The 15,257-nt window shown below is 39.2% G+C and overlaps 1 pseudogene; it reads left to right on the forward strand.

Annotated features, from left to right (window-relative positions):
- LOC149203764 (nucleobase-ascorbate transporter 12-like) overlaps nt 1–15,257 on the forward strand; it is a 175,924-nt pseudogene that overhangs the window by 45,394 nt on the left and 115,273 nt on the right.

The raw sequence follows: 15,257 nt of genomic DNA on the forward strand, positions 1-15,257 counted from the left end.
AGTTATGGAGGATTCGATGCGACCGAGTCATCAACCGCAGGAGGCCTGGGGACCCACTGCCCAAGGATAGAGAGTTATTGCTCATCCGAGCAAATTGGCGCTTGGAGGGACTGTTAGACAAGGCAAACCATGACAAAGAGCTGCTCCGGAACATGAAGACACACTACTGGGCAAGATTACATGTTTGCAAGGCAAGAATGAAAATTCTCCAAAGAGAGCTGTCAGAGGCCCGTAAGAAGAAGAAAAGGACAAATCCACTCCGCATCTTGGCTGAGGCATCCCTCACTCATCATGGTACTGATCAGCCTTGATCTAGCATCAAAATCTGAAAATTTTGAGAATTTTGGAGCATTTTGCAAATTTTTGGTAAAATTACAGGTTTTGCCCACGGTTTGGTCTCACCCCGGGTGAGACCATTTTGAAGGGCTGCTCGGAATTTTGCAAACTTGGCATTTTTGGAAAGGGTATGCAAAAAGAAAAATTACCAGTACTTGGGGGCAGCCTAATTTTGAGTTTTGAGCCTCCAAAAGCTCAAAATACACCTAAAAATTGACTTTCTGCCCACTTTTTGAGCTGCAGAAAGTGACCTTGGGAGAAATGGTTTTTGAGGGGTCAAATCTACACCAAATTCAGAAATTCTACTTGGGATGGAAAGTAGACAGGCCAAGCTTTCCAATGAGCCATCTTGCACCTGATTTGGATCAATGGAACCCACTCAAAAGTAGCTGCAAAGGGGCGCGACCAGAACTTCCAGGGGCGCGACCAGAACTTCCAGATTTGCCAGTTTTTGACTAGTTCGGCCAGAAAAGCACTATTTTCACTTTGGTTGACTATTTGGCCATGTAAATGATGGATTATTGTGTAAATTTCATGGCATTTGATACTTTTACTCTTCTTTACCACTTCTAGAAGCTTCTTTGATGTAAATAGTGAATATTTAATGCATAGATAAGCTTCCTAAGTTTTAGAGGTAAGTTGTTGAGCTGGTCTATTATCTAGTGACTGATTTAGAATTAGTTGCAACAGCTCCTAGGAAGCTGAGCTCGACCCCTAGAGGTGGGGAAAGAGGTTTGACCTTCTATATTATGCCTTCTCTTTCTCATTTTGATGGTTGGACTCTAGAGGGAGAAGTGCTATTGTATTATTGACTTGTATTCTCTGCAATTTGAGGAAAAGGAAGGCCAGGATTTTGCAAACTTCATTGTGGATTCTTGTGGATTATTATGTTGATGGTGTGTCTCCTACTGTTATTGTAAGTGTGTTTATGTGTTCCATTTCTTAATCTCTTGCTGCTATTTAAACAAAAGAAGTGATAAAGTTTGAATTCATGCATGCCATGCTCAGCTTTCAATTTTGTTTAAAATTTATGTTTTCCACTGTCTAGAGAGCATTCGAATTCATTGTTTGCCCTCTTTAGTTTCTCTTCTTTCTTCCTTAATCATCTCTTTCAGCTAAAGGCATCAGCATAAACTCCTACCTTGCCCCAAAGACCCACCTGCAAAAACTGTGCCCAATCCCCGCACCCTGAATTGCACTCCCTCCAATTGCCACCAAAAACCCCAAAAATCATTAAATCAACCCCCCTTATCAATTTACTAGCCTAATATCTTTGATCCTAGTTGGTCAGCTTATTATATTATAAGATCTATCAAATCTGACCCGAGAGAGCCTTCTCATACCTCGTAGGGCTAGCTACGAGGTGAAATGGTTTGATGTAGCCTTGAGAGTTTGTCTATCTCAGCCTAGGTGAATTCCAAGCGCTAACACTGTGTTCAGTGCATTGCGATCAGTAGGGCGGCTGACACGGCTTCCTATGGATAAAGGTTTTATGCCTATAGGGGTCTCCCAATATATACTCGACGGTACGTGGGAGCACAATCCGTACTGGCACTTATCGTCTCTCAGGAGGAATCACCCATCCATTAGTGAGGCCAACAGTTACCAGGTTTTACGATGCCGGAACACGTCTCTAGCCTAGACCTCTATGTTGTGCGTTAAGTTACAAAGCGTTGTTAAGTTCATTCAATTTATTTTAGGTTGATCTTTCTTAGAAGTTTGCCTTTTTGGATCATCACGAGATGTAGATACAATTCCTAAATGCAGTCTAAAGACGATAAGCAAGCTTTTATCTCTTTTCAATAATGAAAATCATAGCTACAAGGGGAAAAGAAAGACACAATCTTTTCTCAAAGAGCATAGAGCACACTGTAAATGCACTTTTCCTAAATCAAATCATGCAAATTGTCAAAATGCAAATGCACATATGCATGTATTTGTTTTCACTTTCTTAATATTGATGCCTAAAAAGAAAGTTGTTGTACAAATTTGAATTCGATTTCAAGTGAAAAACATAAACAAGCTTCTTTTTCGAAATCAACAAAGTAGAGACGATTACGACACTTTATGATTTTGAAATAAACACTTGTTTCGACACTAGAAATTCATAAATTCAAACCAAAAGACAAAAGTAAAAGCGTAATCAACTGTCAACAGCAAACAAACTCACTCCTAAGATCGAAACGACACTTACGACAGGTCTAGATCTAAGGGCGACAGTATGACTAGTTTACTTTTGTAATGGGAAACTGCAAATGAAGTAACAAATACACAAAAACAAATACAGTTTCTTTTATACAACTGAGGCGGAATTAAGGAAAAGAAAATGGGTTTTCAGATAGGTACACACACTGATAACAGGCTGCAAAAATCAGAGATAAAACTGAACAAAATGAAGCAAAGAACCACAGCTGCACAGGGCAAAGGCTGATCAACGCACCTGTTGCACAGAGAAACTGAATTGCAGCGCAGGTAGCCCTCTCGGGACCTGCGTTGAAATGCAGAACCTCTTCACAGAGTCTGCGCTGAAGCAGAAACGAGAATTGTCTCTGGGTTCTGGGTCACGGTTTGCAGTTTAATCTATGGTTTTTGGCCGGATAAAAGCTATCAATAAGGTACAATTAGAGGGATGATTTAAAGGAGGACTAAGAGCTATCACAAAGGGTCATTAGAGCATTTGTGGATCAGCTGTTCAGATCATAAACAGGCCCAGTGAATGGACTAGAGTAGCAGATCTCTACTTTGCATTTGTAAATGGAAAATGCAGTTCGATTCGCCACTCCTAAGTTTATGAGAAGAACAACAATAAAAACACAAATAAACTAACTAGATACGCTCCCTAGCGGAGTCGCCAATTTTTTGTTGGGAAAAGTATCTATTCAGAATGCCCCTATCCCACTCTAAGGTGTGATAGTGCCTTAGCAACAAACAAGGAAAACTACTTTCGTATTCTTCTTTATGAAATGTAAACGAAGAGGAAGGATGTAACTAACCTGTGTCTTTCGCTAGTTTGTTGATCCAATCGCTCTCCTCTTTGTTCGCTTCCCACTGCCTGCTCCCTTACTGGCCCAGCTTCACCAAGTTCCTGCAAGATCACAGAAGAGGAAAACTACCCAAAAACATAGATTTACATTCATAAATAGCTTAGGATCATATTTAAGCTAAACATGCAAATATAACAAAGCATCATTGATATACAAGCATATAGGAGAAACTCAAATAGTTTTATTGATATGATAAGAAAGTCCAAGAGGAGATACAACCAAGTGAGTCCCGATCCAACATCTACCTCCCAGCAAAGGAATCCCTTCCTCACCTCCAACAAAGCATAAATCACCCAATGCACTAATCTCAATCTCAAACCAACAACAATTCTCTGCAAAGTACAAAATTCCAGCCCCTGGATCTCTGGGATGAGGGATCCATATATAGATGTAAGCAGAGAGGATGAGTCAGCTTATGTTTTGACTTGTGGCTTCTCTCTGTCAGTTCTTGCTTCCACTTGGAGGCTGAGAGCCTCTTACCCATCCTTGGTCAAACTCAGTGAGGCAAGTGTCATTGAGGAAGATTCAGGAAGCTTCCATTGTCTGTCCACCTCGTTGAATGACTTTGCCATTTGTCATTTCCTGCTCAACGCACCCTGGTAGTGCATTCACCTACGTTGCAACGCACCTAGCCAGTGTATTTGGGTGCTTTGCAACGCAGGCAGCTAGTGAAGCATCTGAATTGATCCTGACTTGACTAGTTTTGAGTAGTTTTTGGTGGAGAACTTCTGGGAGAAGCTGTCATTGGTTGACCTTGTTCCTTTAGGGGCAGGAACAACACATTTAGGGACTTAGGATCCCTTGGATTATGGACATTTCATGCTTAGAGCTGTAAGGCACAAAAATGCCTATAACAGTGGTGCTACCTCTGGTATCCTGTACAACTTATTTCCCAATGTAATAATAACAGCACGGGGCCTTGATTCATACATAGCATGTCGCTTCCACAAGTATGGTTGTCCTAATAATACATCAAAAACTTCAAGGGGAACAATGTCACACAATACCTCATTCGTGAAGGGCTTGATGTTGTATGGAAGGCGACACTGCTGGCTCACGCGAAGATCTCGTCCTTGGTGAAGCCACCCGATGGTGTACGGTTGTGGATGTGCTGTGGTCAGTAAGCCCAACCGCTTCACGACCTCTGCCAAAATGAGGTTCTTTTGGCTCCTGCTGTCAACAATTAACTGTATCGGGGAGCCCTCTACCCAAATCTGGGAGTGGAAGAGACACCCCTCCTCCTCTGGATCTTCGAGTTCATTTTTCTGGATCTTGGCGGTAGCAATAGTGGCGTTGGGATCCGCATGAATGATCTGCTTCCCTTTGTCATTCCCCTTGTCGGGTTTTGACTCAGAGTCAGAACATGCATCTGATTCTGAAACCTTTAGCTCAGACACCAGTGACTGCTTAGCCTGACACTCACTTGTGTTGTGAGTGGAGCTCTTATGGAACTCACACCATTTTCCCATGTCCTTTTTCGGCTTTGTGGCGCTGTCCTTTGCTTGTAGCTTTGGCAGGTTGTCTTGGGCTGCCCCACCTTGGCTTTGTCCTTTGTTCTATGGTTTAGGGGCACCTTTCCCCTACTTTGGATTCGCAGATCCAAAATCTCGCTTCTTTTGTTTAAACTTCTGCTCGACCTTGATGGCATATCGGTATGCTGTGTCGAGTGAGGAGATGTTCAAGAATTGTATTTCTTCCTGGATGTACTTGTGTAGGCAGTCGCGGTATTTGAGTATCAAATGCTGCTCCGAATCCTTGATACCCAACTTTGTGCGAAGGGTATGGAAAAGATTGGTGAACTCCAGCACGTCTTGGTCCTTTCCCTGCCGCAGCGTGGTCCACTTTATGTATTCATCCTCATAGCTTTTGACAGGGTAGTACTGCTCCTTGATGGCATCCCGGAATGAATTCCAGGTGGGTGCGGCTGAAAATAGTGAGCCAGTACTTTCATCCTTCTACTCGCAGTAGGTTTCCCACCAGTCCTTGACATGGGGGGCTGCTTTGAGAAGAGCAAAAACAATCTTTTCCCGACGCGAAAATTCATGAACAGAAAAATAACCCTCTAGCAGATTTAACCATTTATCTACGACATCTACGTCTATCTGACCCTCGAATATGGGGATTTCAAAATTAACTTGTACCTGAAATGGCGTGGCGTTTCCAGAGTAGCTGCTGGAAGCCGATGCGTCGCTTCTGGGTAGCCGATGAAGGATCTGGGCAAATCTGTCCATCATCGCGTTCTGTTGTCGCTCGAGGGCTTCTTCGAGCAAGATTTTGATAGGATCTCCTACCCCCTCATCTTTCTTCTCATCCGCCATGGGAGGCCGTCGGGATTCGCGAGGCTGGTCTTGCAAAGGTTCTACCAGTTCAAGCCCTAACTCCTTATATCCCAACCTTATTGGGGACATGCAAAGAAAAACAGAGAAAAAGCAGACTGCTCTGATACCACTAATCCAGACTTAAACAGGAATGCAACAAATTACAGAGATAACCATAAACACAGATATGCAGTGGAAATAATACTTCATTTCATTAATGTAAAATACTGTAATATGCTTACAAACAGTAATGGAAATAAACTAGCTAGGGCGATGGTAGCTTATCTCTGAGAAGAGATGTGGTGGCTACATGCCTCTGAACTGTGTTACAATGAGGCTTGAAGGCCTATTTATTGTTGAGAAACAATGGAAAACCCTTAACATTCCAAAACCTAACCCTAGAAGATGAAACGCCAAACTATGGGCCCCGTTTGGGTAAATTGGTACACCAACTTCCTGAGGTCGTAACTTTGGCATACGATCTCCGTTTGACGCGTACAATAGCTTGTTAGAAAGATCTATCCGAGCACTACCACTTTGGGAGGCAACATCAATGCATGGACCCATGTTGCCCCATATTTCCCAAAAAATGTCGTTTAGGGCCTCAAAATGGCTCTGGAAGTTCAGGACCCGAAAAACTGCTAAAAATAGTAAGTTGTGCTACAATTAAGGAAACTGAAAATGCTGAGAGAAACAATGGTGGGGGTCCAGGTGGAATTCGTAGGTGGCCACCAATATCCACCTGGATCATAGTTGTAGAAGGTTTCCAATGAAAATAGGGACACATGCTATCACAACTGAGTGAAACAATCATCAAACAATGTAGGAAGTAGCCAAAATTGAGCAATAGAAGAAATGAAGAAGGAAAGGGCAGGACATGTGAGGAAGAAACCAACAGTTCAGGAAAGTGAAGTGCATAAAATATGCATAAAAAGGGAAAATGAGTAGAGGAGGCTTATGTATTGAAATGTTGTCACTAATTCTATGGACTTAGTCATTTTCTGTGTTTATATGATTTTGAATCAAGTTTGTATTATGCTTTCATGTCTCTATCAAAAAGGCCTCAAAGCTTGAATGGAATGATGTATTGTTGGCTAAATATAATGAAAAGTAGTTTTGGGGATGTTTATGGATCTATCTATGTTGATTATATGGAACCCTTTTAAAATTTTATTATGAATGCATGCATATTCTCTCTATTTGTTAGAATTATTTTTTTGTTGTCTTTCGCAATGGTTATACTTCTGATGTCATATTTCTACATTAAAGGAGTCTATTAGTTTGTGTGCTACTTATCCCGATGCTTGGTTCCAATCCCTTAACTAAGTAAGTTCACGACATGCCTTGGGTGAGACTCTTTATTAAATTTTAGTAAGGTGAAAATTTTGATGTTATGCTAGACTACAATGGACCCTTTGTTGGTAGCTGCACTTGAACTCAGGGTGTCTACCCTTTCATAATTTTCTGCCAACACCCAACATTTCTCTATTTTTTAACACAAGAATTCCATCATATGAAAATTCTCTATAGTCTTCAGTCCATATTCAATGTAGGCCAATGGACAAGCTAAATCTACAAAAATATTTCGGCTAATATCCCCTCTGAAAGAGAGAATCAAATAATGAGAGATGAATTGTAGAGAAGCATCAAATAATGGTCAAATGCTAAGTTTATATTAGAGGACATCCACAATAAGAAAATATATTTAGAATCAGAAAACATATCATTGAAAGTAGAAATCCATGTAAATACACAAAAATCCCTCTAAGCACAAGTGGAAATGAATACTATTGAAAGCTTGAATTCCAAGCTCAAGGAAGCAAAAGAGCTTGAAATTTATGTTTCAAGGTTCTTGAGATGGTTTTGGGCCGACAACCAAAACAAATTTTAGTAAATATTAGAAGATACCTATGGCATCATTTATGATCATGAAAATGTTGTCAGGTTAGTAAACCTAGTTGTCGTTACACTAGTTGTAGCAACAATAGGTTTAACATCGTTTAGCTATGGTTTTCCTTAGGTTGGTACTTGTGTGAAAATGAACATCCCTCAACTTTTATTGGTCATTGTTTTTTCATTGTATCTACACAATATTTCCATTTTTACCATCAAATATTTCAAGTTTATGTAGTTCCATTAGGCCTTGGGATCACTTGGGCATATGCTTTTCTTCTAATAGAGGTTGATGCTTATAATTACAAAGAGTCTGATACATGTGTACCCATTTCAAATATCATGTCATAGGCTTGCAGGAAGCATGCATTTATAATGAATGACTATCATATAGATGTTTCAAAAATGTAAAGAATAACATCATGATTTCAGGTTCCATGCCCCTTTTAAGTTACCTACTCCAACCTTCCAGTGGTTAATAGAAATCTTAATTTGTTTTATGTATGTAATTTCATCTGTTGATTCATTTGGCTCATATCATACAACATTTCGTTTAGCTTCATAAAAGGAACCAACACCTGGGGTTGTGAGTAGAATTATTTGTTTGGAAGGCTTGACAAGCATCTTGACATGACTTTGGGACATCGGCACAGGTGTAAGAACTCTCACTAAATATGTCCATACCATTTCTATTACAAAGATTGGAAGTATAAAGGTCATGGTGTTGGGGAAATTATATGAAAGATATATCAACACAATATTAAATGATCAACTAGGGATTGTAATCAGTATATTCGATACAATATATGTGTCGATAACATATAAATTTCTATCTCTAATGAGTATAGCCTAGATAGAAAACATTCAAAACCAAGACAAATTTCGATCTCACACAATTAGGAGGAAAAACTTAGAAATGAAATCCTATAAGCACGTAATCTAAAAGGTTCTTGTTGAGATAAAAAATTTGTCCATTTAGGGGCTCATGAAATAAAAAGATGGATTCAACTCTATTTTCCTGTAGCAACTAATTTCAATTAACTTATTGTATTCAAGCATCAAAACAAACATTCCTAATCTAACTAGTTCATTTTTATACAGGAAATTTTAGGTATGAAAAGGGTCTTCACTTAACAACACATGTGGTGAATGGTGAGACCTATGTCCTTAACTCTTCCTATTCTTTCAAATTAAAATTCAACACTAAAACCTACATCTTGAGAAATAAGTTTGCATTCATAAAATCAATGAGTTATCACTCGGAAAAATAGATTACTTACATGCGTTCAAAACTAGAATCATATCGACACTCTGAACTTGAATTATAATGCCAAGCCATGCTTCACACATAAACCAAACTAAATTCACACTATTTATAATAAAAACTTGCCTTGATGGCTTCATTGGACCATTGCTGAGCTACCCATAAAAGATGGAAGAATTTACAACACTAAATAATTCACTAACACACTCAATCCATCAATTGTTGCTCATATTATTGATTTCAAAAGAAAAGATTACTAAATAAAGTCTCCAGAACAACAATAAAGTTAAAAATTTGTCTCCAACTATAAATGCAACTGTCTATTTTACTATCTTATTCACTTTCTCTCTGTCTCTAGCTAACTCCTATCATCTACGGGGCTTCTCTTATAGAGGAATGGGCATTAAATACAATGTTAAAGGATAAGATCAAATCATTGAAAAAATATATAATATGCTTTGTCTTACATGGTCGACTTCATCCTCATGACATACAGTGCGTGAGTGATGAAGCATATATTTCATTTTCCACAAAAGGTAATGTGTTGACCATCAGTTCCCCCAGTCTCATTGAAGTAAACTCACTTAAAACCATCAATGATGAAGAATCGGGCCCAATATCGGATGAACGCAGGTGGTGCAGGACAACTGCTAGTACTGGATGAACAGAGTCAGATGGGTGATATCAGTGTCGTATGATCACAGGTACCAAACAAATATAAGCATGCAAGTACTAGATGAGTAGAGGTACCGGATGAACATAGGCGCACATGTACTAGATGAGCGTAGGTGCACGGGTATTGGATAAGTAGGAACACGGGTACTAGATGAGCTATGTTGGTACCAGATGAACAATGTTGGTACCAGACGAGTAGGAAGAAGGTCTAAAAATATATTTTAGCCAATTTGAACAATTAGAGAGTAAAAATAATCAGATATTCCATTCCAATTAACAAGAAATCATAAAAACCATGGTTTAAAATATAAATTACCTCATATATACAGAAGGAGGCTAAAAGTCATGTTTTTGAAGAAGGGAGGAAAATGGTGAGTAGATTTTAAGGTAAAGTTGGTCGAGAATAGAGGATAATATGGGGTATGAAAGACATCAAAAAGGAGACTCAACATTCCCCCATGCCTAAGTCATTGTTGGTCCTCATGCAAAAAGTATTGAAACATTCCTCAAAATTTCAAAAATGGAGTCTTCTTTCCTGAACATCTGCTATTTGGATCTAATATGTTCACACTTGAAGCTTCCTCTTTGAGTTCCTTTTTAATAACCCTGGTATAATGTATGAGGCGAAGAACCTTCTTGAGCTTGGTGGATACCTCATCATACTCATCTTGGAACTTCTTACTATTATCCTTTAATTTCTCATTTTCTTTCTTAATGTACCTATCCAACAACATATACTCTTTCACTTGTTCCTTTAGTTTTTCATTCTCCCTCTGAAGTTTCTCAATTGTCATTTGATCACTAGTTATAGAACTAGTAGGTTCAATTATTACATTCTTAGTGGTTTCCTTACTAGTCTCAATTTCCTTTTCACTAGCCTTAACATCTTTCCTAAATTCTTTCAATGTTTCTGTGACTAATTCCTCAGTTTCACTAAGTGTTTCCAACTATGCATGTTACTTTTGCAAGTGAAGTAGAGAAATATATTGGATTGTCTAGAAAAGAATGGGTATGAGTGGCCATTACCTGATGTTCCATTCTCTTGGTAATTCGTCGTGTAGGTGTCGATGAATCACCGGATTTGTTGTCGGGAGTGAGGATAGGGTCTTAAAACAACCTCGTCTTCTTCCACTTTCTTTATGAAATGGACTCTGATATCTCTCCCTTCTATGCGTGTTTCTCCTTTCTTTTAGTAGTTTTTGGCATGTCACCCTTCTCACTTATCTTAGGCTTCTTCGTCTTTTTAATTCTTGGTTTAAGAGTTTTCTCTTGAGGAAACTCAACAACTACTTCTGAAATAGTACCTGTGAGTTCTCCTCCCTCACTATCTGCTTGATTCTTTTTCTTCTTCTCTCCCTTTGAGGCTTTACTTTGAGTTGTTGAACTAACATAAGGGATTTTATGTTGGGACAGGGTCCCCTGGGGTCAATTTTGTAATAGTTTTTGTTATTTTTGTAAAGTCTCCGCATTTTTAGGAAGCAGAACACGAAGGTCATAGAAGTCAAAGGGGCATTAGGAAGGTCAAATCCCTTTAGTTTGTTAGAAGTTAAGATGTTTTGTGACCTTCCCATGGTTCACAAACCATGGTATTGTAATGAAAGAAGCTATATAAATGAGTCATAGCGAGTCATACGAAGTTAGTTATAATTGGAGATCTATGTATGGGAAAGAGATCTAAGGTATAAGAGTTTGTTTTCTGTACTTAGGCAAAGGGGAAGGCTCCTACAATTGTGTGTGCAGAGACCTTGGTAAGTCCTCAACTAAGTGTGCGGGCCCCTATAGCTGCATGCGCAGGGAAGAAGATTTTGTAACAGAAGGATTAATCATAATAAAGACTATTTTGGAGTAGTATCTATGTATCTATTACTTTAGGTTTACTTTTGCATTTTCTATGTATTCACTCTGATTTCTGCATTTATCTTAAGAAACATAATTGATGCGTAAAACTCATAGATTTGTTTATTTACTTAATGTTATGAATGTTTAAAGCAATCGGCGTAGAGTTAGGATATATTTTTGTAAGTTAATACAATTTTTTCATTTCAAGGCTTAGGGTTTGCGAAGGTCGGAATAAATAACTACGAATCGCAAGAACCCATCACACAAACCTCTAGATGTAGAAACTTGGTTCTTTGATCCCCTAATACTACCTCGAGTGAGACTGTAGCATGCACTACATGTTTTATTTCCGAAAGGGATGATAGTTTAGGGTTTTGTTGGTTGGAACAACTAACTTTGAACCGAGGTCCAAACCCCCTTAAGCCAACAATTGGTTCCCTTGTCAGGACCAAGATTTGTTTGAGGAATGTGTGAAGTTGAATAAATGGTTCCCAACTAAGAAGGAGATCGAAAAGTGGATAGATCAGAAGTTGCATGAATTTGCAGCCCAGGAAAACAGGAATATGCAGCTATGGAAGGAAGAGTCATTGAATAAATACCTATATACATATGAGCATGAAATTTTGCTTTGCCCTTTTCTATAGGAATTACACCAGTGGTTATCTAAATTGGCAGATAGTTAGGGTATGTGGAAGTTGGATAACCCTATTTTATGGACTCTAGAGTAGGTAAGGCACATCGAAGCTTCAAAAAAGAAGATCACAAGGGTTGTCGATTACTAGATCGATAACATTTTGGGGGGCTTCATCACTGCGTTCGTGCTTAATACATCTATCAGTTATAGCGAAGCTGAACGATGATTTTTCAAAGGACAAAGAGTTAAGTATCTGAAATCTTTGAAGACTTGGATTAAAATGATATTGTGCAAGAAAAGGCTTATTCCATTTAATTAATGTTTATAAGAGATCCGACGGGAGCTACGTGAAGTGGAAAATGATTCAGAAGGGATCTAGATTTAGGTGCTAAGTACAACCCTCTAGTGGGAGCATCTGATAGTGACAAAGAAAGTAGTGTTCTGAAGACACCTCTAGGTGCATTGTAGATGATAAAGCAAGGTATCGCAGGGATAACACTTCCATCCAATCCACCTGCACCATCACTTTCGCCTCACACACCTACTCCTACACCTCTACCTCCACCTCCACCTCCGCCTCCACCTCCATTATTCAACATGGCCAACGCTATGAAGATGCCATATTTCAGGGTCTGGGGACAAAATACCCTGAACAGTTTTGGTTTGTAGCTCATGTTGTGTGGAAACCAAAACATATCATAGATGATGACTTGAAGAAAGTGCAACTATTTACAAGACTACAATATAGAGCACTAGGCTGGTATATTATGTACTGTTTGGCTCATCCAAATGATACACTAGAAGAAATGAGGAAGTCACTCAAAAATGAGTTCAAGAAGCCTAAGTCACAAGCCCAGTCAGTAACATAGGTTAAAGACATCCAACAAAAGGTGAATGAGTCTGTGTGGGACTTTGATCAAACATTGAAATGTCTGATGCAATAGGGTAATATGTAGATCACAGATGCCTAACAAAAGGACTGGTATATTACTTCACTATTGCCCCATTTGAGATTTCCACTATCACAGAAAAATATTGGAACGTAGGCTGATGCAGTGGAGATTTCCATGAAATTGGAAGCCTCACCTATTCAGGATACGAACCTGGGAGTGTAGTAGATTCAGTCATAACTGGCTAGCCTGCATATGGAGTTGTAAAGCCTTAAGAAGGGAAAAGGAGTCCAAGATGAGGTCTGTATGGAAGTATGGTGTTTGAAATGTAAGGGCCAGGGTCATGATAAGGATCATTGATTGGTGTACCAGAATTACCTAGTTGGAGGGAGTCATATCCCCTTGAAACCAGAGAACGTCGCTAGGCCAAGTACAGGAGTGGTACCATGGTGCGCTATTTGTCAGATTATAGGAAAACATATGATGGATAATTTTCATTTGCTTCAAAAGTTTGTGCAGACTCCACAACAGCTGTTTTGTAATTTTTGGAAGTATGTAGGCCATGGTGGGTGCAATTTACGAAGTTATGAATTGATGATGGAAAAGACACCAACATATAGAGTATAGATGGAAGCTTGTCCTCATGATCAAGGTGGAATTATGACACATGGAGGATTTCAGGGTCGAGGAAGATGATGAAGAGGAGGGGCTAGAAGAGGTCGTGGATAGATCATCTATTACAATTATGGAGAACCAAGTCACTTTGCGTGAGACTGTCAAAATCTAACACACCCCTCATGTTAATATTGTCACTAGTTTGATCATGCCATAGAAGATTTCCCTGTGCTCATCACAAAGATGCAAGAAAAGAAGACTCAGACTCAACATCCTACCCAGAACATCCAAATTATGAGATTTAAACTGCGTGAAGAGGGTGTTAGTGTTAATATTGTCATGCGAAGTGGGATAGCTATTGGGGAAGATAAAGGTAAGAAACCAGAGGAATGTATGGGTTTGCAAGGCTATTGATAAGGAGACTGGATTCAATGTAAATAAGGTAAAGGAAACATTTATGGAGGAAAAGGTTTGTGGATGCAGGAGCTTCTACATCAAGGACTCAAAACGTTTGCATGGGAAAGCCTGAGGACATTGGTACTATGCAAGAGATAGACCCCTCATTATTAGCATCAATTTTACAAACCTGCATGAGGCTCCTATGGGATAAGAAGGAAGTACAAGGACTAAAATAAGTGATCGACAAATGCACTGGCAAGAATAAGCCACTACCAGAACACCACGTAGTACACAAGGTCGACAAAAGTAAGAAAAGGACTAGTCACGAAATGAGATTGGCTACACAGATTGGAGAATACAAAGTGGACCTGGTAATTATTCATTTATGGTCTGATGCAATTTTTTTTCCAAAGTAAAATTGGGAAAGAATGGGAAGATCATCACTACAGTGGTCCCCAATCCAGATGAGGATGGTGAATTAATAAAAGATTATTCCTATGGGGCACCTACATGGAGTGACTGTGGATATTGAAGGGGTGTGTGCCATAGCCGATTTTGAAGTAATCAAAATAGTAGATGAGAGAAACCCAAACCCAGCGCTGCTTGGAATTGATTGGGCATTTGATATGAACGCGGTCATCAACCTAAACAAGCGCAATGTGATATTTTAAAAGAAAGAACTAAGGCTTATTATGCCATTTGATCCAACTAAAGGTGCATGATATACTGAACCAGTTCGTGATTATGAGGAGGATTTCGATTTTGAGAAGATCTATAAGATGACTATGCGAGATGAAGATTGGATCAACCCTATGACGGATGGGTGAATTACGTGCTAGAAGGATAGCTCTTGTAATTCAGATTTAGATGAGGAGCTTGAACACTGAAAAAACAAGTTGCATGAGGTATCATCATTACGATGCAATAGGATTACAAAGTCACTCTAATGCATATCCATTGAGGTACAAAAATTACCATAGTATGATGGTTTAGAAGATGTCAATTTATTTTTAGATAAATTTGAAAGAGATGTATTGGAGGAACATCAGTTCCAAGCACTAAGCATCGCGCTACGAGGTACGCCTGCCAAATGGTGGGGTATGCAAAAGAATAGCTTTGCATATTGGATGGAATACTGACAGATGATGAAGCTACGATTTGGGTATGCCAATACCTGCATTATGGAGAAATTCACAGGGAAGGATGATACACGCGAGCATATGGCTCAATAGACGAGAGTGTGTGGAGAAGAGCTGCACCTAGTCTGGGTTCATATATTCTACCATACTTTTGATACAATTCCGATGAACTGGTATCTAAAAACAAAGTTGTGACATGGAACCACGGAAT

The sequence above is a fragment of the Pinus tabuliformis genome, chromosome 2_1 (assembly GCF_031772625.1).
Source record: "Pinus tabuliformis cultivar Carrire ecotype Pingquan chromosome 2_1, CPIR1, whole genome shotgun sequence".
Taxonomy (NCBI): Eukaryota; Viridiplantae; Streptophyta; class Pinopsida; order Pinales; family Pinaceae; genus Pinus; species Pinus tabuliformis.